The sequence below is a fragment of the Phoca vitulina genome, unplaced genomic scaffold, assembly GCF_004348235.1.
Source record: "Phoca vitulina isolate PV1807 unplaced genomic scaffold, GSC_HSeal_1.0 scaffold82, whole genome shotgun sequence".
In the NCBI taxonomy this organism is placed as follows: Eukaryota; Metazoa; Chordata; class Mammalia; order Carnivora; family Phocidae; genus Phoca; species Phoca vitulina.
Window position 1 is genome coordinate 5,234,714 of NW_022589785.1, and position 22,086 is coordinate 5,256,799.

General features: G+C 42.9%; 1 long non-coding RNA gene and 1 pseudogene across 1 annotated transcript in view; one reads left to right on the plus strand and one right to left on the minus strand.

Moving 5' to 3' along the window:
- LOC116625988 overlaps positions 1–22,086 on the plus strand; it is a 25,155-nt gene continuing 3,069 nt past the window's right edge. The window contains exons 1-3 of the long non-coding RNA XR_004298148.1: positions 1–341; positions 16,955–17,102; positions 20,911–21,058. This is a non-coding gene — a long non-coding RNA (uncharacterized LOC116625988). The remainder of the gene's footprint in view (positions 342–16,954; positions 17,103–20,910; positions 21,059–22,086) is intronic.
- LOC116625987 lies at positions 11,060–11,272 on the minus strand (annotated as a pseudogene).

A 22,086-nucleotide genomic window follows, 5' to 3' on the forward strand; every position in this document is an offset into this window, starting at 1 on the left:
GGTGATTGACCAACCAGTGTCCAACCGGGGTCCCCTTAGCGTCGGCTCTGCCACCCAGTCCCAGCCTTGCAGTCAGACCTGCCCTTGTTATGCTCTTCTGGTAAACAGCCTCTCTTTAGAGCTGGGAGCTTCCCAGCTAGCTTGCTGCAGCGAGGTGTTTTTCGGCTGAAAGGCGCCCCCTGGGTCCTAAGCCTCCTATGCCACGCGAGATCACTAAGCCAAGAGAGGATCTCCGCCCAGAGAAGAGAGAGGCTGAGTTCAGGTTGTGCTTAGCAGAGGATCAGTTTGAGACCTACACTGACTGCATCCCCAGGGCTTTCATCTCTTCTGTTTCCATTTGTGTGAGTACAGAAAGAGTAACTCTGTCAGGAGGCATCATTGTGGGGAGGAAGGTTTGAAATTATAGTCCCAAAGGCAGAACAGCTTAGGACATGCTAATTACACAAACAGGAGGAACTCAAGACCACATAGGGGGCTCAAATAAGAGTATCCAGGTGGAAGGAACACTTTATATCCATTTCTGAAAAAGAAAAAGGGCCTTTGTGGTTTATACGTTTTTATGAACACTGGCTTTTTTTTTTTTTTTTTAAAACAGTATAACTTTGCCAGGATCAGATCAGTCACTTTACTTTGTTTATATTTGGGTTTTGGGGGTATCATATATAGTAGGAATACAGAAGGGGTCTCTTTAGTTGAAAACACATGTTATGCAAACATTGGGACATTTGCTCAGCTATATTTAATAGTCTACCCTTTCTACCAGCCCTGAATTCATACAGAGGAAGTAAAGTCAAATGTTTGCTTTTTTTCTCCACCCTGTGGAGAAATCCATTCGCAGTGATTTATATCCATCATTAAACCTCACCACATTCATATGACTTAGGCCTTTTGGAGTTAGGCAGAAGGGTCCTCTTCCTGTTTGGCTGACAGTTTGAGTTCCCAGGCAGCCTCAGTAAATGGAGAGACAGAACAGAGTGATTCTCCAACACTACCTTGTGACTCAGGCAAATCTCAAAATAGAAATAGGAAACTGTTTCGATCTGAGGGCTTGTATCTTTAGGCAGTAATTTAGGGAGAAGAAAAAAACTTCACTAAGTTTCAAAAGCTTTATCAAGGAAGAAAGCTAATGTCAATCCAACCAATCTGAAGTGAATTTGAATTTACTACAGTCAGATTTCAGACATGGAAAGGACAGAGATAAATTTAGTTTACTTTTACAGAAGTTTGCTGACTGTGTTTGATTCCTTCAGTCCATTTAATAAGACGTGTTGCTTTGTTTATGCGATCATGCTTCTGTCTCCCCACAAAAGCTTCTGATCCTCTGACTCCTGGACTTGACCTATGCTGGATATTACACAGAATCTGTAAATTTACTCACATATACATATACACAGATATGCCAAAATTTAGTAATTTAATAATTCTAATATAGTATTCAGGGGTCTTTTTAAAACACTTTTATTAATTTTACAATTTTTTTGAGAACTTACCACATACTAGATATAGTTCCAGATACTGAGAATGTATCTGTGAAGAAGGATGGCATCTTGAGGGATGCCTCAGTGGCTCAGTCCGTTAAGCATCTGCCTTCGGCTAAAGTCATGATCCCAGGGTCCTGGGATCGAGTCCGGCATCATGCTCCCTGCTCAGTGGGGAGTCTGCTTCTCCCTCTGTCTCTGCCTGCCACTCCCCTTGCTTGTGCGCGCTCTCTCTCTGTGTCAAATAAATTTAAAAATCTTAAAAAAAAAAAATACTTGAAATCTCTGCCCTTATGAAGCTTATATTCTAGTTGGGAAAGATAAATGATAAATATGTAAAGTGTCAGGTGGTCTTAAGTGTTACGAAAAACAAAGTGAAATGGTCAGGGAGAGAGTAATGGGGTATACTCCATTTGTTAAAGAAAGCTTACATTATTTTCAGGGAATTAGGATATTTATACAGGCAGAAGGCTGAAGGGGAAGGGTTCTTTGCACAATTTTCCTTGAGGATCCTAAATACTCTTACACCACTGCAAGAGAAATATGATGTACATTTTGTTTCATTACATAAAATATATAGGCTTGAGAAAATGAGAATGCAGTTTTTAATTTCAGAGTAGCAGGGAGTTCTTTTGGATTGCTTCCTCAGCATCTAATCTATTGCCTTTGTATGCAGTGAGTGTTCAGTTATTATCTGATGAAATGCTCCTCAGACTCTGAAGGGCTACTTCTGCCAGATTATAATACTTTCCCCTCTGATTATAATAGAGACAGGCTATACATAGGCCAGCACTTGTACCATTTTCAGATTATTTACTGTGCCCATGTAGGGGTGCCAGTATTTCTTCCTCAGAATCCCAAACTTCGTTACCTGTTGCTATTATCTAAGTTTTCTATTCAGAAAACTGCTATCTTCTGTAACTTACCTTGATGTACAGGGAAACCATATTTTGTGCCATGTGTCTTATCAGGAACAGCACTACCTAGAAAAGATATAAGACAGGCTAGAGAAGATTTTTTTCAGCTTAGTCATCTCTGCTTTTTCTTGCCTGTAAGACATTTATCTGCATGATTTGATTTTTTCTAGAATGACAGGCTTGTTTCTCAGTCCTTCAAAGGCGTATTCTATTATAATAAGTTCAGTACCTTCCTTCCTCAAGGAAATTGGATTTAGTTCAGAGATGTGCCTTTCATCATCATTGATGATGTTTTGGTCTTTTTCTTATAATCTAGTTTTGAACTTTGCTTCATGTATTGGTGTAATATGGCCATATTTCATGGCCTACAGTTAACTCCAAATTCCATATTTCTTCTGGAAATATTACTACAATAGTAATATGATACAGCACTACTCATATACTCATTTTGGATTGTATATATCCCTGAAGACAACGTTGTGAAATATAATAACTCATATTTTACTAAATATTTCAGGGATGTTTGACTCTCAATTTTATATTAAATCATTACTGATCCAGAGAGACAAAGCCATACTGTTACCTCAGGAAATAACCTCCAGAACATTTCCCAAGAAAGATGGGCAGTTCATTTTGATAATAGGGAATGTTAGTGGAAGAGCTCTAATAAGGAAGCCATAAAGCTGTTAAAAGACTTAAGAATCTTTTTTGTCAGCAAAAGAGGTCTAACATGTTGGTAAAAATCTTTGGAGTCATATCTAATGAGTTGGCTCCAGCTATTCTCTCCATATAATGTGTTGTAGAAGTAGCTGCTGAGATTTTGCTGAAAGATATTTGGGTGTATAATTGCAAACTGAGCAGAGGATGACTTTATGAAGATTGTTAAGGAAATAATATTCCAATATCTAAACCCCAAGACCATTTTCTTTGAAAGTATGGCCTTCAATGAGTTAGGTTATTTGCATTTTTTTTTTAAGATTTTATTTATTTATTTGACAGAGACAGAGATAGCGAGAGCAGGAACACAAGCAGCGGGAGTGGGAGAGGGAGAAGCAGGCTTCCCCTCAAGGAGGGAGCCCAATGTGCACTCGATCCCAGGACCCTGGGATCATGACCTGAGCCGAAGGCAGACGCTTAACGACTGAGCCACCCAGGCGCCCGGTTATTTGCATTTTGATACACAGTTAAGTGTTTAGTAAATGTTTGAGATAAAAAGGGAAAAGCAGAGTACCACATAAAGACAAAGAGTCTAATAAGCCTACAGAGAATAGTAATTTTTTAAGGGTAAACAATAAAACAGCCAAGAGGGCTTGTGGATCATTGTTAAGGGTAAACAATAAAACAGCCAAGAGGTGACTTTCAGAAACAAGACATTCTACACTGAGGAACTGAGGATCCACAAAAGCAGAGAACTTGGGAATATCACATAACTGGTTTTGAGAAATAAGGGGAAGAATAAATTTCTGAATGAGAGTAGATTTTTACTTAGAGGCCAGTCTTAGAAAACATGGGTTTTCACACTGAGGAAAACACAGTCTTCAGTGTTGCAGGGATAACACTAGAGACTATATAAACTTAATTGGCTTGTAAGGCTAGGCTGTTGACATTTAAGGTAAATTAACCCAATAAGCTACAAGGATGCCTCTTTGGGAAAGGAATGTAATATTCTTCAATCTCAGTAAACCGGAGCTGAAGCTTTTAAAATTTATCAACACCCAGTATGAGCTTTAGTGCTGACATTTAAAGCAAGAGGAGCTGTATGCCAAATAATTAAGAGTGTAGGCTTTGGAAAGACCTGGGTTCCAGTCTTAGCACTACAGTATGGTCTTGGGTAAGTTACTTAGCATCTGTAATTCTCAGTTTCCTCAGCCTGTTCTCACTGTGGTTAAGAGTACAGGTACCAGTATCAGAACTCAAATCCCAGCTCTCATTTACTAGCTATATCATCTTAGGGAAGCTACTAAATTCTCTATGACTCAGTTTCCTCAAATGGAGGTTGAGAGAGATAAAAATAGTACCTACACCATTGGATTGTTGATGTTCACTCAGCCCTGAATAAATATTAACTGTATCAGTCTTTGTGTCAGCAACCTCTAACTTTGAAGTACTGAGTATATTTGCTATCTTCCAGGAACCTAGAATCTGGTTATAAAGATCAGGCTAACACATATGAAAATGAAAATATTATACAGCATTTATAAGTAGATGTTAAACAGTGTGATGCAGACAATAAAGGCTTATTGATTCAGTGATTATTAAACATCCACTGCATACCAGGCAGGCACTAAGCTGAGTTCTGAGGATACAACAGTGAACTCTGCAAGGTCCTTGTTCTCAAGAAGCTCATAATTTTGTGATAGAGCAGATAGTAGTAGGCAAAACAACAGTGAAATAAATGCCACAGTGGAGATTAGTACTGGGGGCCGTGGGAATGCACAGGGGGTGCTTATGGCCTAGTTTTAGGAGGTTAGAAAAGGCTTATCAGAAAAAGTAAAATCTGAATAGGGAAGGAGTTAGTGTTCTTGGCAGGTCAGACAATGTGCAGAAGTCTGGAAACGTAGGCTATCACTATGCTAGTGGGGCATTCAAGGTGGTGATTAAAATGAGGCCAAAAAACATGCAGCCAAAGAGGTATATACTTGCTGACCAGATTATGGAGGTTCCTGAGTGTAGACTTTATCCTGAAGGCAGTGAGGAATCAGTAAAAGTTTTAAGCAAGAGAGTGACATGTTTTAGCAACATCACTCAGGCTGCAGGGTAGAGGATTAGAAGAAGCCAAGACAGAAAGATGGAAGACCAGCAAGGAGGCTGTTGGACTAATGTAGGTAAAAGAGAATAGTGGACCTGGACCCAGAATTAAGTCAGGCCACCTGGGTTTGAATCCTGCTCTGCTGCTTAATAGCTATGTGACATTATGCAAGTTACTTAACCATCCTAGGTCTCTTCCTAATCTGAAATTTGGAGATGATAATAAAATTTACCTTAGAGGTTTGCTGTGAGGATTAAAGCACTTAGAACACTCCTGCCCGGCACATAGTAAGTGCTCTACAAATATAGGTAATGAGGCTGAAGAGAGGCAAACTAGGAAGAAGAATAAGTAAGACTCCATGACCAAGGGATGTCAGGAGCAAGGAGGAGAAGCCAAGGAAATTGGTTTCTGGTTTGGAAGCTTAGAAGATGGTGGTGCCATTCACTGAGATAAGGAATAAGAGGAAAAGCAGGTTTGGGGGAGGCTGAGAAAAAGCAGTCAAAGATGGGTAGATTGCAATCAGGAGAGTGTGGTGTTAGAGAAACTAAAGGAAGAGTGTTGTAGGAAGGAGGGAGTGGTCAACATTGTTAAATGCTAGTAGAGGGTCACTTAAGATAAGAGCTAAAAAGAATCAATTGCTTTTAGCAACAAGAAAGCCATTAGTGACTTTATCAGGAGGAATTTTGGTTGAGGGGGGTAGTTCAGGGGAGCTAAATGTATGGATTATGAAAGGAAAAGGAGATGATGAAGGGAGAATGTGAGAATGGACAACTGCCTAAAGAAGTTTAGCTGAGTAGGACTGGAAGTGGCTGGAGGGATTATGGGCAAGGCTGACATGGGACCCAATACACTGATTTGGCCTACTGGCAGGTAGATTTCTTAGTGGTTGTGCATCCATTCTATTTGATCCATAGCCATGCCAGGGAGGTTGAGAAGGGGAGCTGATTTGGGGATAAATAATGGATTTGGCCTCAGTGGTTTTGAATTTGACATATGCATGTAGAAATGACCAGCAAGCAATTTGATATGGGACTAATGGACAGAAAAATCAGAGTAAGACGCAGGTGAGTGGGGATGAACTAAGCAGGTACCAGAACAAAAGCAGGCTGGGAAGAATGCACAAAGGAGCTCTGGATCTAGCCTTAGAATTCATGAGCATAATGAAAATGTGTGACCTCCATGAAGGCAGGTGCTTGTGGGTGGGAAATGGGTCTCAAAGCGGAAGTGAGAAGCCAAGCCTCATATCCTGACTTCATTGCTTATCAAGAGCATTTGCAATAAACAGAGTTGCTCAGAGATGGAGCCCAGGAGTTCTAAGCTGTCAGGGAGAGGGAGCAGGAAAGTCCTGAGTTTGGAGTTGGAGCGATCAACCTTGGCTGAATACTAGGCCTAGTCTAGGCAGTCATGTGGCATAGGCTCTATGGGTTAACTTTAGGAAGGCAACACTTTTGTCCTGATCTTTGCTCTGTCTTCAAAATGTAAAAAAAAAAGTTCATCTGTGTATTTCAGCTGTGCCAAGCCCTGGACTGTGGTGTTTGCCATGAATTACTTTTAATTTATCATTCAGGGTTGTAGTTAGCATTTGTATTTACATAAACAATATGTAAATAAGATGTTTATCTATTGAATATATGCTGGGTCTGGGAATAACAAGGTAGCTGGGAAAATACGTCTGTTCCACCTTTAGAATCCTGGTATTTCATTCTCCTGTTACTATTTATTCTCTCAGTCCCCAAACAGCTCTTGAGTATCTTCTGTGTCAGGCATTGCTTTTCCTTTTATTATCTATCTCAGTTCCCTTCTGGGTGTGTCTGTCATTTTGCACTGTCACATGAACTATTCTCTTCAAAACTTTCTTGACCTGTCTTTTCTCATGGTTGGCTCCATCCCATCTCCTCTTAAGAGAGATCCTTTAAAGGATTTGTATGTCAGGGAATACTAATATATGTTATGTATTCTTCAGACTTTGTTACAGTGAAATGGAGAAAAGAAAAAAAGGAATCCCAAACAAGATCATAGAACGATTGTGGCTGGAAGGAAATGCAAGGACAGGAGAAATCACATCTTAGTACTTTGAGGCCCAGCCGTAAGAGATTGCTGCCCTAATTACCTCTGTGAAGCCCAGATAACAGAAATGAGCAGTATTATAGGCACGAGGGGGTGTCATAAGTGGACTCAGATTGGTCCCAGCATGGCAAGAGCCTGAGTTCAATAATAGAAGGTTAAGTACCAGCTTCAAACACTCAGTGTGTTCTCTGAGTTCCTAATGATATTTCTACCTGGAGCTTTCTTTTACATTTACCTTAATGGCTCAGTTGGAAGTCAGCCATCACTGCTAAGTGTCTTGAGTTTTATGCAGTATTGGCAGCAACTTCCTTATTATCCTGACATTAGAAATAGAAATGCTGCCCAGTTGCAGCCAGGCTGTTGATACCCAGGCAGTGGTGGAACATTTCCACTTTCTAGGATCTTGTCCTCTCCAACACTGAGTGGTCTAACCTTTTGTCACCTTCATAAGTCATCAGATTTATGAGAAAGCCTCCCATTCCTAGAATAGCTCTGCCATCAGGCCAGTAACATGCTTTTTGCTCTGAGCTTCTGCTCTCTTGGATATAGTAGGGAAATCTGCTCCAATAAACATTAAATTAAATACCTCACATATTAAGAACTTCTGCTATTATTGTTAATGTTGTTGTTCTTGTTGTTACTGCCACCATGTAGGATCAGAAGCTAGAGCCTAGCTGAATCTCTGATTTTGCTCCTTTATGCTGGATAGTTTAAGCAAGTTCAAATTATCTGGAAATGGAGTTGAAAATACTTGGTTTCCTCTCTTTTATAGCCATTATCAGCTCAAAGAGTCTTAAAAAGGTCAAAGTGTTATCACATTAGTATTTTTACTTATTAGAGATTTAACATCTCATCTCTGGATTCCTTTCTTTTTAAGATTCTATATATTTGAGTGGGCGGGGAAGCACAGAGGGAGAGGGAGAGGGAGAAGCAGACTCCCCCGCCCAGCGTGGGACTTGATCCCAGGACCTTGGGATCACAACCTGAGCTGAAGGCAGATGCCCAATGGCCTGAGCCACCCAGGTGTCCCTCCTCTCTGGATTCCTAAGAGACTATAGTCCTCACTTGCCAGTGAATTGGACAATCCAGTAATCTCTGCCTAGAATGATGTACATTTTATCCAGCCATCCAATATTTACCAAACAGTAGCTCAACACGGGACAGTAACAAAAGCATCGTAACTAACATTTATTGAACATTTAGTATGTGCCAGATACTGCTCTGTTTTTTATTAAGATTTTATTTATTTATTTGAGAGTGAGCAAGAGAGAGCACAAGTGGGGGGAGAGGCAGAGGGAGAGGGAGAAGCAGACTCCCCACTGAGCAGGGATCCCACTGTGGGCTCAATCACAGAACCCTGGCATCATTACCTGAGCTGAAGGCAGATGCGTAACCACCTGAGCCACGCAGATGCCCCATGAGTATTTTTATATATATACTATCTCATCTATTCTTCATAAAAACCGTATGTGCAGGCACAATTATAATCCTCATTTTGTAAATGAAGAAATGATCATAGGCTAAATAGTTTGCCTAAAGCAAAGGATAGTAAGTGGAAGAGCCAAGGACATGTACCCAGGCAGTCTGGTCCCAGAGCCTGTGCTAAAAACTGCCTCACCAGGGTGCCTGGGTGGCTCAGTGGGTTAAGCAACTGCCTTCAGCTCAGGTCATGATCCTGGAGTCTCGGGATCGAGTCCCGCATCGGGCTCCCTGCTCAGCAGGGAGTCTGCTTCTCCCTGTCCCGCTCCCCCCTCTTGTGCTCTCTCTCTCTCTCTCAAATAAATAAATAAAATCTTAAAAAAAAATAAAAAATAAAAACTGCCTCACTGTACTGACGGGGAGAACCCTTGATTTGCACAGAAGTCCAGTTCTGATCTCAGCCCCTCTACTCCATCACTTAAATTGAATGATCTTGGGGCACCTGGGTGGCTCAGTCTTTAGGCATCTGCCTTCGGCTCAGGTCATGGTCCCAGGGTTCTGGGATCGAGCCCCGCATCGGGCTCCCTGCACAGTGGGAAGCCTGCTTCTCCCTCCCCCACTCCCCCTGCTTATGTTCCCTCTCTCGCTGTGTCTCTCTCTGTCAAATAAATAAATAAAACCTTTTTAAATAAATTGAATGATCTTGGGAAAGATACTCAACCTTTCTGAACCTGTCTACTCATCTGTAAAATGGGGATGGTAATATATACTTTACAGGATGGTTGTGAAGATTAATGTTTATATACTCTGCACTTATTAGGCATTCAGTGTTGGTTTCTTCTCTTCCTATTCTGTTCTAAGCACTGCACTGGTGGTAGAAATGGAATAGGAAAGTTGCACCTCCTTAGGGTCCTTGTCTGAGGTGAAGAGGGAAGAGGGAGGAAAAGAGACCAACATGGCACTAAACCATTACAATAGAGTATAAGAAATGCCACCGTAGAGGAACATACAGAGAGAGGTACAGAGAAAGTACATTTTCTGAGCTGGGGTAGGGCAAAGTTGGAGGAGCTTCAAGGCACCAGTGACATTTGTGTTAGGTATTGAAAGACAAGATAGGATTGAATGAGGTAGACCGTGGGCATGAGTGTCCAGGCAGAAGGAGAAGCATGAGCACAGGTGCTGGAGAATGAAAGACCTTGGCGGTCTGTGTTCTGGTAATGTCTAGGGGTTTGGTATGCAGCTGTGGATCAGGGATGAGATGGGAAATGAGGATGACAAATGAGTTGCAAAGAGAGAGGGACCCAAGCCTTCAGATTTCAGTATGTCCCTGCATCATTAAGACCAAAGACACGTTTAAAACACATTTAGGGGCACCTGGGTGGCTCAGTCAGTTAAGTGTCTGCTTTCAGCTAAAGTCATGATCGTCGGGCTCCCTGCTCAGCGGGGAGTCTGCTTCTCCCTGTGCCTCTCCCTTAGCTCTTCCCCGCCCCAGCTCATTCTCACTCTCAAATAAATAAATAAAATCTCTTTTAAAAAATGTAATGAACTTAAGAAAATTTAACAAAAAAACTTATGAATGCTCCACTTGTTAAAATTGAGCTATAATTCACATACTCTAAAATTCAATTTACAGCTACATTTGAGCAGTTTTTAGTATATTAACAAGGTCGTGCAACCCTCATCACCATCTTAATTCCAGAACATTTTCATCACTCCAAAAAGAAACCTACTATCTGTTAGCAATCACTCTCTATCCTCTCCTCTCCCCAGCCTTGATCTACTTTCTGTTTCTAGGGATTTGCCTATTCTGGACATTTCATATCAATGGAATCATACTACATTTGACCTTTTGTGTCTGGCTTCTTTTACTAGAAGTAATGTTTTTGAGATTCATTTGTGTTGCAACATGTATCAGTATTTCATTCCTTTTTATGGCTGAATAATATCCCTTGTATGGGTACACCACATTTTGTTTATCCATTCATCAGTTGGTGGTTTTTTCCACATTTGGCTATTATGAATAATGCTGCTATGAACATTCATGTACAGGTTCTTGTTCAATAGTTGTTTTAAGTTCTTTGGGGTATATACCCAGGAGTGGAATTGCTGGGTAATTCTGTGTTTAACTTTTTGAGGAACTGCCAGTCCACCGTGACTGCACCTTTATGTTCTCACCAGCAATGTGGGAGTGTTAAAATTTCTCCATATCCTTGCTAACACTTGTTATTCCCATTCACCGCCCCCCCTTATTTTATTATTGTCATCCTAGTGGGGTAAAATGGTATCTTATTGTGGTTTTGATGTGCGTTTTTTTTTTTTTTACTTTTTTGTTGTTTTTATTATGCACTACATTAATACACTGCATAACCTTCTAGAAGGGGTAGATGAGTATGACTGAGTTATTTTTCATCAATCAGGAAAATGCTTCCTTAATTGATATTCTCCCAACCCTTTGACAAGAGTAACAATTAACCCCAGAGACCCGCCTATCTCTTTGCATGAAACTCCACTGATAATGGATAATAGGCAACCCTTTTTTCCTTGCCGCTGTTACTGAACCTGTGGATGTGCGCTGTGGCTATGCCGGGGATGACCAAGCACACGGCCATGACGCCGATCCCGGGCAGGATCTCGAACCACATCGCAGCCCGGTTGCCAGAGCCAAACCCCTGCCTTCCCGGCCTGGTAAAGGTGCTGATTTGCGTTTTCCTAATAACTAATAACAAGATGTTGAGCATCTTTCCATGTCTTGCTGGCCATTTATCTTCTTTGAAGAAATGTTTATTACAGTCGTTTGCCTGTCTTTAAATTGGGTTGTTTGTCTTCTTTGCTTTTTTTTTTTTTAATGTTTTTTTTTAAAGATTTTATTTATTCATTTGAGAGAGAGAATGAGAGAGAGAGAGAGCACATGAGAGGGGGGAGGGTCAGAGGGAGAAGCAGACGCCCTGCTGAGCAGGGAGCCCGATGTGGGACTCAGTCCCGGGACTCCAGGATCATGACCTGAGCCGAAGGCAGTCGCTCAACCAACTGAGCCACCCAGGCGCCCTGTCTTCTTTGTTTTTGAGTTGTAAGAGTTCTTTATATATTCTGGATAGATTTTTATCAAATATATGAGATATTTTCTCCCAATCTATGGGTTATGCTTTCACTTAAAAAATTTTTTTATAAAGATTTATTTATTTATTTATTTATTTGAGAGAGAGGGAGAGAGAGAGTGTGTGAGCAGGGGGAGAGGGAGAGGGAGAGAGAGAATCTCAAGCAGACTCCCCACTGAGTGAAGAGCTCAACACAGAACTCGATACTGGGACCCTGAGATCATGACCTGAGCCAAAATCAAGAATTGGATGCTCAACCAACTGAGCCACCCAGGCGCCCCTTTTAAGTTTTATTTATTTTTAAAAACAATTTTTTTTAAGATTATTTATTTATTTATTTATTTGACAGAGATACAGCGAGAGAGAGAACACAAGCAGGGGGAGTGGGAGAGGGAGAAGTAGGCTTCCCTCCCCCAGCAGGGAGCCCGATGCGGGGCCCGATCCCAGGACCCTGGGATCATGACTTGAGCCGAAGCAGACGCCTAACGACTGAGCCACCCAGGCGCCCCAAAAATCTATTTTTAAAAAAGATTTATTTATTTGAGAGAGAGAGAGAGAGAGCACAAACAGGGGGAAGGGCAGAGGGAGAGGGAGAAGCAGGCTCCCTGCTGAACAGGGAGCCCAATGCAGGCTTGATCCCAGGATCTTGGGGTCATGACCAAAGCCAAAAGCAGATGCCCAACCGACTGAGCCATCCAGGCACTCTGCCCCCCCTTTTTAAAAAAGATTTTAAGTAATCTCTGTACCCAACATGGGACTCGAATTCATAACCCCAAGATCAAGAGTCCCAAGCTCTATCCATCAACTGAGACAGCCAGGCACCCCTGTTTTCACTTTCTTGATAGTCCTTTGACGCATAAAAGTTTTTAATTTTGATGAAATCTAGTTTTTTTTTTCCTTTGGTTGCTTGTCCTGTTGGTGTCATATTTTGCATATGTCTATCCAGCTGTCCCAGCACCATTTGTTGAAAGACTATCTTTTCCCCATTGAATGGTCTTGGTACCTTGTAGAAAATCAATTATTCATAGATGTATGGATTTATTTCTGGACTCTCAGTTCTATTCCATTGATATATATACTTATTATCCTTATGCTGGTACCATGTTGTTTTGATTACTGTAGCTTTGTGAATTCTCTACTTTTATTATTGCAAGCCTGCTCCTGAGTACATTTGTGTATTGTGAACAGTATTTTGTATTTTTCTTTTCACTTTTTGGGGAACACACACTTCTGTGTGGATCATTTGTATAATCAGTACCCTTGTCATTTAAAATAATTATGAAGTGTTTGTTTTATTTTGCCTTGCTCTGCTGTGCTATTTTTGTTAAGTTTTTATTTTACCTGTTTTCTGGGTTGCTTTTAACTTTTCTAGATCGCCTTGTTTGCACTGTTTCTTCTGGACCCAGACTCATTAGCTATCAAGCCTCCCCGCCTCGATGTCAGAGAATGCTGGCTGCTTTTTTAGGTCATCCTCACAGAAACACAGACTACTCCGATCTGCCTCAGCTCAGATCCAATACTTCCTGCCAGTTGTGAGTTGAGTTTCTGGGGTAGAAGGCCTCTAAGAAAACCTCTTTCTTGAACCACAGCTGTGCAGAGATCAAGAGTGGCTCCAACCTTACAATCTGCTGTATGCTTATTTGTGAATAACCATTCCTGAGATGTCACACTGATGAGATACATGGGAAAGAACCTGTCTTTTGGACTTTTCTTATGCTGCCAAAACAAGCATTTACAAGTGCTGTTTCCATATGTAATATGTCCCTGCCTTTAGAAAGGAGGAGCTTCCAGAGATTATGGGATTTGTTCAAGGTTGTCCAGTGACCTTACAGTGCTACTGGGAACAGAATTAATCCCCGACTCCCATTGATCCCCTTCTCATCATCATTACCACACACTCCTTCCTTATTGGGCAACAGAAGATAGAATTTACTTCTCAGTATTTTCCCCAAGGGAGGTTTTGAGTTTCTTCCCCGCTTTGGTAAATAACACAGGTAAGAAGCCTCAGTGAATAATTTGCATTCATTGTACCATTCTTTGAAGGATCAAGATCATGGGCTCTGGCAACAGATCTATGAGAGAAGTGGGGACAGGTGAGAAAATGTTCACAGCCTCAGTGTGTTCTGAACTCTTTAGGAATTTTGGATGAGCAGAGATGCTCAGTTTTCCCCCATAACAAATAGGATGTCTCCTGTGAAACTTGTCTGTAGTGGTTATTGATCAAATTGTTGGTATATATGAAATTTTCCTATGGGAATTTTCAAAGATATGCAAAAGTAGAGAGAATAATATAATGAATTAGCAGGTACCTGCCACCCAGCTATTGGAATCATCAACATGTGGCCAATCTTGTTTTATCTCTACTTCCATTTACTCCTTATCCCCACTGGATTATTTTGAAACAAAGTCAGTATATTGATCAAGTTTTCAGTTTCTACTTGTTCTTGAAGCTATTTCCCTTAGATAGTGGGATGTGTGCTCTCATTTAGATTGCTTTTAGCAGCTTTATTGGGCCTGACATTCTTTCTCTGGCAGTTTTTTGCATTGGTAGAATCATAGGTGTTTTCTGGCCTCAAACTCTGTTCTTTTGTCTCTCCCACTCCCAGAGTTCTGTGAACCTGTCATGCATGCACTTTGATCCAAGTGCCTAGACCTCACTTACCTATTCTCCCTCCTAGTTCACCAACTTTAATGTATGAGGTTAGGGACTTCAGCAGTCTTTGTCATTAATTACTCTATATGCAATGCCTAGTCTGGCATGTAGTAGGTGCTTAGTAAATAGTTGTTGATGACTGAATGGATGAATTCCCTTTGGCTTTCCACTCACCTGAACCTCACAACCAGCTGTTTTAACAGGGCACTTGGTTCTGTGTATCTTAAATGAGGAGAAAATTAGCTGAACCTCTTTAGAAATAGCTTTTATCCTTGACCCCTTTTGTCTAGCTGAAGAATCTGAATTTTCCTGGCTCCCCCTACTGGTCTCTCCGGGGTAGTTGCATACAGGTGCCGCTGGTGGCAAAGGGTTGGAGCCAGAGGCGGGTTCTGCCAAGGGAAAATAGAACATTGTTGTGGAGTGCCCTAGCCAGTCCAGGCAGGTCTGAGAAGGAAGAGAGCAGCTTGTTGAAAACAGTTCAGGGAAGTGCAGCTTTCTGTATAAGGGGCAGAGAAGGTAGCCCAATGCCAGCTAAGGTCAGAAGAGCAGGGTTGGAGGCTGCAGCACCTGAAGACCATGAGTATCATGACTGCATGGACCCATAAATGAGCTGGTCGTTATGTGGGAATCAGCCTCTATATTGAGAATAGAGATGTGCTCCTTCTCCCCTTAAGACAAAGCACCCTGAGATCAGACATAGTCACCACGCAGGTTGAGTGGCTACCGAGTTTTATTTTGGCCTCCTGTGAAAGTTGAACCAAGTGGGGTGGTGAATGTAGACAGGAGCGTCCCTAGAGTTCATGGTCTTATGTGACCCCATCTCCCAACTCTTAAGACCAGTAACAACTCTGTGGAGCTCTGGGTGTATGCTCTACTAGGTCCTCCTCCCTCCACCCTCCATAAATACAATAAATGCCCCATACCTACCCACTTCCTAGATCACATTTCTTGGTTATTTACATGTATTTGTCTTTACCACAATGCAACTTCCCAGAAAGTGGGCTGTGGCAGAATGCATCTTGCCAGACTCCAAACTACAGACATCAGGAAGAGCGTTAAAGATGGTCAGACACTAAGGGCAAATCCCCTCCTCTTCTCTCCAACCCCAAACCCCAAGTGCCAGGGCAATTACACTTAAAGTTGAACATGGAAATAGGCTTTTGTTACCCTTCCTTCCTAGAAGGAAGCATGTGATTTTCCCCAATACACAAGGAAGGGAACCCAATCCAGAAGAACCCAAGGGCATGAAAATTGCCACCAGACTTGGGCAGGTATATTTATGAAATGGTCATTATAAAGAAATGTTTGGAAAGAATTCACTTCTTTACTGGGTATTGGGGATGTAGCAGTGGGCAAAGTCCAGCATTTTAGTGGGAGAAGGTAGACCATAACCAGATAAATATGTAACATGTCAGGGGTGCTAACTGCTAAGAAAGGAGAAAAAGCAGGAAAGAAGGATAGGGCAAGAGTGTGTTGTTTTAAATTTGGTGATCAGGGAAAACAACTCTGTTGAGGTGAGGGAGCAAGTCCTGTGATCATCTGGAGAAAGAATATTCATGGCAAAGGAACTAGAGAGTGCAAAGGCCCTGAAGCAGGAGCATGCTTGGCTTGTGGGAGGAACAGTGAGAAGATGGTGTGGCTGGGGCTAAGTGACTGAAAGAGAGAGTGGTAAGAGCAAGGTCAGAGAGGAAACCAGTGGCCAGATCATATGGGGCCTTGTACACCTTGGCAGGGGATTTGGGGTTTGCTTTAAGTGAGATGGAAAACCACTGAAGGGTTTGAAAACAAAAATGATGTGAACCAACTTAGGTTTGACAAGGCTTACTCTGGCTGCAGTGTGGAGTCGATCACAGGGAAGCAAGGGTAGAGGAGGAAGACCAATTGGAGGATGGTTGCCAGAGAGAGGTGATGTGGCTTGGACGGGGTAGTAGCAGAAGTGGGAAGAAGATATTGACTAGTAGGTTTGGTTTAAAAGTCAGCAGGGTCTGCTGAGGGATTGGATGTGGGTGGGGTGTGAGAGGAGGAGAGGGCCACAGCTACCTGCAAAGGTTTTGGCTTGCATCACTGGAAGAATGGAGTTGCTGTTTAACTGAGATGGAGAAGACTGGGAGAAGAGCTGGGTTGGGGGGGCGATATTCACCAGTTCTGTTTCTACCTATTAAGTGAAATATCTATTTGATCTCTAAGTGGAGGTATCCATTTCAAATAATAGTAGACATTCTTGAGGCACCTGGGTGGCTCAGTCGTTAAGCGTCTGCCTTCAGCTCAGGTCATGATCCCAGGGTCCTGGGATCAAGCCCCGTATCGGGCTCCCTGCTCAGCGGGAAGTCTGCTTCTCCCTCTCCCACTCCCCATGATTGTGTTCCCTCTCTTGCTGTGTCTCTGTGTCAAATAAATAAATAAAATCTTTAAAAAAATCAAATAATAGTAGACATTCCAAATAATAGGCTCCTCAAAGTAATAATAATAGGGAATATTGTTTACATAGTGCTTTATAGTTAATAGTGCTCCCACATACATTATCTTGTTCTGTTTCCACATCACCCACATAAGGTAGTTTGTTTCCTATTTTACAGGTAAGGAAGCTGAGATTCAGAAAGTTCTGCACAAGAGAGCCAGTGTTTTGATGTTGCCACACAGAGGAAGATGGCAACCAGCAGCCATTTAGCCTTGAAGAGCAGCAACCAACCATCAGAGAGACCCTGGCTTTCCCTTAGTTGTCAGGTAGGAAGACCTGGGCCTCCCTAGCTCTGCCCCCAGCCCTCCCACAGAGAGGAACCAGCGGGGAAGTGGAGGACAGGCTGTGTTCCCCTACCCTCACCTCAAACCCCCGGAGCCATGGCCAGGTCTAGCTTCCCTGGGAAGGGGCAGAGCGGAGCTTTGAAGAGGAACTTGAGATGGACATTTCAAAAATGAATATTTTTATTGTATAAACATTTAAAATTAATCTTAAATACCAGAAGGAGACTGACTATTTGAATTCCTGAAAGTAGCTGAGAATCATGGCATCCATCATTAAGCTACCCAGTGAGAAAAGGGGGTCTGGCATTGTGTCACTGAGGGCAGCTATTGAAAAAGATCAGAAACCTTCAAGTTTATCCAGGATAAGATGCTGGGATAAACTAGTGGCAATTGCATTTCTTTCCAGTCTTTTTCCCCATGTATCTTTCTAACATTGTTCAGATCTTATCACATAGGCAATTTTGTTTTTCCATAACCTGCTGTTTTCTCATCACTACTTTTGATACAAACATTTCCCCCCATGGTACTAACCATTTTTTGTAATCATCATTTTCAAATGATTGTTTATTAACCAGCCATTTAGGCTGCTTCCACAATTTATATACATCTTTTTGCATTAAGCTGCTGAGGCTTACTTTGTTAGATATCTTCCAAAAAGTAGAATTACTGGTTTAAAAGATATAAACATTTTTAGGCTTTTGGTAAATTCTAGTAATTTTCCAGAAAAGTTCTGCCATTGGTATAGAAAAGTAAGAGTGAGCCTTGGAATCAAGATCTTCTGATTCTAAATCTCAGGCTTTTTTTTTTTTTTTTCTGTGCTGGTTTTCTTCTTGTGAAATGGAGACAAGTGTATGTGTCATGATCACAAGAATCAGAACTGTGTCCTCAATAAATAGCAGTAGTTCTTGTTATAATGAAAGAAGATTTGCAGAATTCCCCTAGGAAATTGTCTTTGTTCAGTCACCCACACTAGCCCCCACATTGGAGCACAGTCTGCCCTAACTAGTTCTTCTCAGTCTGACGGCTGGCTGACTTTTCCCAGCAGCTCCTACACAGTCTGAAATGGCCCTTTTCTCCCTCAGTGGCATGAAGGGATTTGTCACTTTGATCGTCAGCTGGTATCTGGACTTCAGATATTTCTGGACTGGTATCTGCCCATGTCCTTCCTTCTCTGAGCCCTCTTGCTCCTCCCCCACCCATCCTACATCTTCAAGTCCTAAGGGTGTTCCAGGGTCCTACTCTAATGGCATCTTCTCTGACCTGGCTGGCACATCATCCTTCTCCAAATCATCAGAGAATTTATTTTCCCTTACCTCCCATGTTATATTCTCTCTTGTGGTACCAACATCTGTTTAGGTATATGTCCCATGTCCTGTTCAACTCTGTATGCTTAAGCTCCTTGAGAACAGGAATTCAGTCTTTCTTAGCACACAGTAGCCACTCAGAATATCTGTTGGATGAATTAGTGGTTGCTCAGTGCCAAGCACTATTCTAGGTATTGGGAATACAGAAATGAATTATCTTTGCATGAATCCCATTTGCAAAGAAACCTGATCTCATATGAGGAGATAGATTCATAAAAAGATGATGCAAGAGTAGAAATATGCACAGAACAGGGAGATGGCACAGAGGGAAACACAGCGATGGAGCCCTGGGCTCCACAGCCTGAGCAGTTCAGGATTGGTCAGCTCTACCAACTTCACAGCTATGTGACAATGGCAGTTACTTAATATCTCTGGGCCTCAGTGAGAATAAAATAGTAGCTACCCCTCTGGCGCAGTGCATGGTACATGGTAGTGATGTAATAAATGAAAACTCTCTTCTGGAGGAACAGAGAAAGCTGTACAGACAAGGGGCTATGTGAACTGAGCTTTTGAATAAAAATTCCTCAGGTATGCAAGAGATAAGGACTTAACAGGCAGAGGAAACTACATGAATGAGCAAATAGTTTATCATCATCCAAAAACAAAAAAACAAAAAAACCCACAAGCCCTGCCACTCGTGGAGCTTGTGCTCCTTAACATGACGCCAAAACATTCAGCAGGCTCAGGGCACAGATTTTGACTCAGAAGAGAAAATCAGAAGAGAATGCCCTTGAAGGAGAGAGGGAGATGTCAATAATCACGCAGTTTCCTCTCCAGTGTTGCCACAGGCTTCGACCTCTGCCTGGTATGGACTGGCCATGGGGTAGGGCACCAGATTTAGGGAGGGCAGCAGATTTTCCCTGAAGCAAAAATAAGTTATTTTCCTGTTGTACCCATCCACAGTGATACAAAGAAGCTTTATTCAGAGGCACCTACCTCCACACTGCCCTGTTCTCAAAGGAAACATGTTTTGTTAGGACAGATTTCTTCTCTTAGATAAATATTTGGTATTTCCCTTCACAGCAGTTTAGCAAGAGATGCACATCCAGACATTTATTGCTCTGCCCTCCTCCTCTCCACCCACAGGGAGAATGCTTCACGGGGTCTAAAGGCATCCTGCACTCTTGGAGAGGTTCAGAGGACGGTCAGAGGTAGCCATGAGAGGGGGGAGGGGAGTGTGTAAGGACTAGAATTCTGGAGGCTCTGCTGCCAGGCACTCAGTGGCCAGGCACGATTATGTAAATTGGAGGAAATCCCACCAGCCTGCTTTCTCCAAGGCCCAGAATGGATTTTAGAGATGCTGGTGATAACTTTAGGGCAAGTTTTAGGTAACTTCAGGATGAGTGCTGACTACTATCATTCAAATGTAAGAGGGGGCATGACCGTGGAATTTCCTCCTGCAAGGGGCACTCAAGAGAACTGTGAAATTCTGAATTCACTGCCCAAGCTAGCAGCCTGGTGCTTCATCCCTGGTGCTTCAGAGTCCAGACCTTTCAGAAAAGTCAGAAAGCAGAGATAAATCAGCCCTAAGGAAGAACTGGAGCAAGCAGTAACAGGATTCATTCACCACTCCCTACAACGCCTTCCTTTTGCCAGCTCCCTGACTACCCTTTCCCCTTGACCTTCCTCCTTTACTTCTACCCTCCTCTACTTCTACAAACAAAAGGACCAGAAAACAGGATAGGTGACCTGGGCAGGCCATTCTTGTTCTGAGCACATTAGGCCCGTCTTTGCATAGGCTCTGGAGTTCTTGGAACGACCTTGGTTGGGGGATGTGGCATTGCACTCTGCAGGGATCGATGGATTGATCCGCAGACCAAGAAATCACAAGCTCTGGGTGTCAGAGCAGCTTAACTCACACAAACCGTGAGCCCATGGTAGGCTGGGACCCCCGTCTGGGTGAAATCCAAGATTTGAAATCCGGGGAGGGCCTGGAGAAATGCCCTTGGACAGTGGTCAGCAAACTCTAGCCGGGGGGCCAAATCAGGCCTGCCAACCTGTTTTTGTACAGCCTGTGAGCTATGAATGGTTTTTACATTTTTTAATGGTTGTGGGAAAATCAAAAGAATAATATTTTGTAACATGTAAAAATTATATGAAATTCAGATTTCAGCATCCATCAGTGAAGTTTTATTGGCACAAGCCATGCCCATCCATCTATGTATTATCTGTGCCAGACTGCTCTTACACAAGGGGCAGAGCTGAGTAGCTGTGACAGAGACCATAGGCCCACAAAGCTGAAAATGTTTACCCTCCGGCTCTTTACAGAAAAAGTTTGCCTATGTTCATTTTTAGGAGGGTGTAGTCTGGTGAGGGAGATAGTACAGGTTTTTGAGTATTTCCTAATGTGCTCATAGATACCAGTCCATGTAATCCTCACAGCAGCCGTGTGAATGAGAAACTGTTACCCTTGTTTTCCACACCAGGAAAAGGAGACACACCTGCCAAAGGTCACCCAGTTGGAAAGTGGTGGCACTGGGATCTGCACCCAGCTGGCTGTCCCTGGAGATCCCCGTGAACCAAGGCACAGTGGTGACGACCCAGGAGAGCAGCAGCAATGAAGCTGTGGAAAGGGTAAGATTCAGATGCCCAGAGCTGCAGAGGAAGAGCTTTCCAGGCAGAGGGCATTCTGTGGGTAAAGGCCTGGCCCTGGGAATGAATGGTGTGCACGGAGAATGGAAGGAGCTGCGTGGGAGCTCCCAGGACAGCTGGGGTCAAGCCGTGGCACTCCTGAGTGCAGGGCAGCAACTAAGAAACAGACTCTGGGCCTGGGTTCAGGTCCTCGGTGCACCACTTAAAGCTGTGTGTTTGGGGTGAGTTGCTTAACTGTAAAAATAGTCCCTAACTCTTTGGGCAGTTAAGGACAGACTGAATTTAATATATGTGAAGTGTTTAGAAGGGCATCTGGCACTTAGTAAACACAACATATGTTGTTATTATTAAGGTTATTATTGTCAGAAACTGGATGTGATTTGAAGGTTGGCATAAGTAAAGGCCTGATACATGAAAAATGAAAGCACAAGTGGGGACTTGTGCTTGGGGCATACCAAGTAGGAAAAGTGGGATTGGAGCCAGGGAAATACAGAGGAGGCAAGTTGCTGTGGAGAGTCAGTTTTGGGGGTCCCCAAAGGCTCTAGAGGGACAGAGGCAGAGAGCAGGAACAGAGGAGGCCAGGGAAGGGGCTGAAGTTCATTCTCACTCATGGGGAGCCTGGCTTTGTGCCCAGCACCTGGTATACGTTATTAGTCCTCACTACAACCCTTCCAAGTCAGTCCCCCATCATCCCCACTTTACAGACAAGGAAGCCAAGGCTTGGAGAACTGCCAGAATTGTAAAAAGTATCTCACAAAATATATCCTAAGACTGGCCACAGCCCCAGACCTGCCAGGCCCCCAGGTCCCACCCACTTCTGCCTATCAGTGGTCAGATTTCTCGGGTAGCCCTGTGCACCAGGGTTCCTTGGTGCCACAGGACTTCATTAATCTCTGCCAGGGGCAGAGATGGGTGATCAATGCTGTGGGGAAGTGAGACCAGTGCCCAGTCTTTGCCCAGCCTATCAGGTAGTGGCTGGATGGGTTCCTGGTATGACAGCTCTGCCTGGA